The sequence below is a fragment of the Gavialis gangeticus genome, unplaced genomic scaffold (assembly GCF_001723915.1).
Source record: "Gavialis gangeticus isolate Ggan-Ray unplaced genomic scaffold, GavGan_comp1, whole genome shotgun sequence".
Taxonomy (NCBI): domain Eukaryota; kingdom Metazoa; phylum Chordata; order Crocodylia; family Gavialidae; genus Gavialis; species Gavialis gangeticus.
The window spans coordinates 18,207,095-18,211,095 of record NW_017729004.1 but is presented as its reverse complement, the minus strand read 5'-3'; positions in this window follow the sequence as shown (position 1 = coordinate 18,211,095).

The window sequence follows — 4,001 nt, the reverse complement described above, 5'->3', positions numbered from 1 at the left end:
GGGGGAGAGGGAGGTGGGCATCCTGCACCCCACTCCTGATTACTGAACATGTCCCAGCAGGAAGACATCTGGGTCAAGGGGGGGGCCCCCAGGTATGGTCCCCTAGGGGCCCCTGCAGGTGGAGATGAATAGCCTGACACAGCTGGCTGGTGGAGTCAGGCCATGCTACTCTCTGTTGCATTGTAACTTTGAAATCTTTGCTGGCCACAAAGCTGAGGGAGGGATCCCCTCAGGTCAGGGGGGGAGGCTTTCTAGTTTCTACTTTCTGTTATCCTATTTATTTAAAGTCTTCCTTCCTTTCGCAAGTCAGAAGAAACTCAAGGAGACAGAAACCTCCAGGAGACAGAGTGGTGGGTGGGTGTCAGAAGACATGGCCAGTAGTCAGGAGGAGGGCGAGAAGACTATATGAAGTGGGCCTGCAGAGCTTGTACAAATTGAGCTGATGCTTGGGCCAAAGCCAGTGAAGAAGCCTCAGTTTCTGCCACTGCAGTGGTCACACTCAGGAGCACAACTTCCTTTGTGGCCAGCAACAATTCAAAAGTTACAAGGGTGCAACGCAGAGGTGGGCAGATGGGGCAAAGAGCCCACAGGCTTGGTCCTGCTACCTGGACCCCAGGAGGGAATTTGCTGGAAGTCTTTGCCAGCAACCAAGAAGAAGGCCTCTACATTTGTGGCCTGCAACAATCCTCTAATTACAATTCCATAATACATTCATTAGCAAACAGGACCAGCAACCAGGAGGAGGGCTAGAATAATAAATGAATCTGCAGAACTTGTGCAACTCTTACCAAACTTGAGCTGATGCTTGGGCCAAAGCCTGTGAAGAAAGGCTCCATAATTCAAATAGTACACTGAAGAAAAACCTCAGCAGTACTTGGGGCCAGCAAGCAGGAGGAGGAAGTAATGCAAGGTCAGTAACGGTTGCATCTAATGCAGATGGGTATATATTTCTTCTCCATGGGAATAGAGGGACCTAGGGAGGAGCTAGAACCAGGAGGTGGGCATTTCCCTGCCCCCGCCGCCGCGGGGAAAGAGGCAGGGAGGGCACATAATCACCTGCCTTGCGTTCAGTATCTGCTTTCTCATCGTAAGTAATCAAACATTAATTATAAGTCTATAGAACATAAACTTGTCTATATAACATAGACTTGATATAACATATATCATACATTGGCTATATATACATGGTGGAGACCCAGGATGTGTGTGATATGTGCAGGGTGATAAGGCAGATCTACCTGCTTTGAAATGCTGTGATAAGGAATTGAACTGTTCCCATTAATAATTAATTGTCCATTAACAAATCATCATTAATATTACTATTACTACAAACTCTTATTAATATATTACTATTGGAATTAATAGTATTATTGACTCCCATTATTAGTATTAGTTATTGACTCCTGTTATTATATTAGAAGTCTATATAAGTCAGGATGAAAGTCAACTATAATTATAATACATCATAGTTCAGTTGTTGAGAGAATCCTGAAGGAACTGTTGTCATCCTCTTCATCTTCTCTTTTTTTCTTTCTCTTTCTGCCTCTTGTTACACCAACAGGGATCGATCAACTTATGGCTAGCAGTGGAAGGGGATCTAAAAACCGGAGTGAAGGGAGGATAAATTGAGCATCACAATTTGATTGGTGCTTTGTGTACCTTCCTTCACACCCATTAAATTCCATCAGCCCTGTTTATAATAAATTGAAACTAAACAGTGCACCCCCCTCCTCCAACCAGAGATGACCCTATCAGAGTGCAGGGCAGTGGCGCACTGACAGCGGTGCGAAGAGGGTGTCACCACTCTGCGCTGTTCGACTCCCCTCCTTCCCCACCATCAAAACTGCCGCAGAAGGCGTTTTGTCCAGGGTCCATGTGGGAGGCCATGGGCAAATTAGCCCTTCCCCATGCAGAACTGATCCTGCATACCACAGTGGCGGCAGTGTGGGAGGGGAGTTTGTGAGCATCCAGATGCAAGGCTGACAGCAGTGCTGAGGAGTTTGTCTGCTCCACCTGTCTCTGCAAGGTCCCCAAAGCATTGTGCCCAGGGCAGTTGCTTGTATTTGTGCCTGCCCTAGGGACAATTCTGACACCTTCAGGGCACAGACAAGTGTCAGGTGTCACTTAACAAAGTTGGTGTGTAGCATATCATGCCAGGACAGGAAAAAGGCCAATGTGGTCCCTATTTTCAAGAAAGGGAGGAGGGATGAACCAAGAAACTATAGGCCAGTTAGTCTCACCTCCATCCTTGGGAAAACCCTGGAAAAAATCATCAAGGATCACATTTGTGGGAGCCCAGAAGGGGAAATAATGCTGAAAGGAAATCAGAACAGGTTCATTGCAGGTAGATCCTGCCTGACTAACCTTATTTCTTTCTATGACCAGGTCACAAAATGCTTAGATGCAGGAGTCGAGGTAGATGTCATCTACCTAGACTTTAAGAAGGCCTTCGATACAGTATTGCATTCTGTTTTTATAAATAAATTAACAGGCTGTGATGTAAATGATTACAAGGTCAGGTGGGTGGCAAATTGGCTTAGGGGTTAAACTGAGAGAGTGGTGGTGGACAGGTCGATATAAACCTAGAAAGATGTGGGCAGTGGAGTTCCTCAAGGCTCAGTCCTTGGTGCTATTCAATGTCTTCATCAATGACTTGGACAAAGACGTGGAAAGCACCCTGTCCAAATTCACAGATGATACCAAATTATGGGGCAAAGTTAACACACCAGAGCGTAGGGAATGGATCCAGGTGGATCTGGACAATTTGGAAAAATGGGCAGAACGAAATAGGATGTAGTTCAACAAAGACAAGTGCGAAGTGCTGCACCTGGGTAACACCAACATACTTACAGGCTGGGGGATGACCTTCTCAGCAGCACAGCAGTGGAAAGGGACCTTGGAGTCATAGTGGACTCCAAGATGAACATGAGTCGTCTATGTGACAAAGCGATCAAAAAGGCTAACTGCACTTTATCATGCATTAGCAGAGGCATGATGAACAGGTCCAGGGAGGTGACGCTTCCCCTCTATGCAGCACTGGTCAGGCTGCAGTTGGAGTACTGCATCCAGTTTTGAGCACGGCCTACCTTCAGGAGGGATGCGGAGAATCTCGAGAGGGTTCAGAGGCCACTTGTATGGTCAGAGGCCTGCAGGCAAGGCCCTATGAGAAGATACTGAGGGACCTAGATCTCTTCAGCCTTCGCAAGAAAAGTCTGAGAGGTGATCTTGTAGCTGCCTATAAATTCAGCAGGAAAAGGCAGCAGAGAATAGGAGATGCTCTATTTACAAGGGCATCCCCTAGAGTAACTAGGAACAATGGCCACAAATTGACAGACAGCAGATTTAGGTTGGACATTAAGAAGAACTTCTTCACAGTAAGGGTTGCCAGAATCTGGAATGGGCTCCCAAGGGAGGTGGTGCTGTTCCCTACCTTGGGGGGTCTTCAAGAGGAGACTGGACAAGCACCTAGCTAGGGTCGTCTGACCCCGGTGCTCTTTCCTGCGCAGGGCAGGGGATTGGACTTAATGACCTACTGAGGTCCCTTCTGACCCTAATATCTATGAATCTATGTCCTCTTTCAAACTGCACGTCACAGAGGTGCAGGCATCAAAATAGCACTCAGAGCTTCACTGCACCCCACTTGATCAGCCTGCAGTCTTCTCAAACCCTGGATTTGCATTACTGTGCCCCCCAGGGGCAAGTGTCATGACTGGGGCGAGTCCTTCTCTGCCCCCACTGTGTTGTCACCCCTCATCTGCCTCAAACCTCCCTCGATACAGCAAATATGCACCCCAACCTCTGCTCCCCCAGTTTATAGTGCTTGATCCCTCCCCCCTGCCCATCGGCAGCCTCATTTTGGTGTGGAAAAACAGATACTCTGGCACCAGGCTGGAAAGGAGTGTGAAAAGAAGGCAGAAAAGTTTGCAAAGTCCCTGGGTTTGTGTGCAAGCAAAGCAGGTCTTAAACCCCGTGGAGGCTGGCAAATTTTTGGGGGGGGGGGG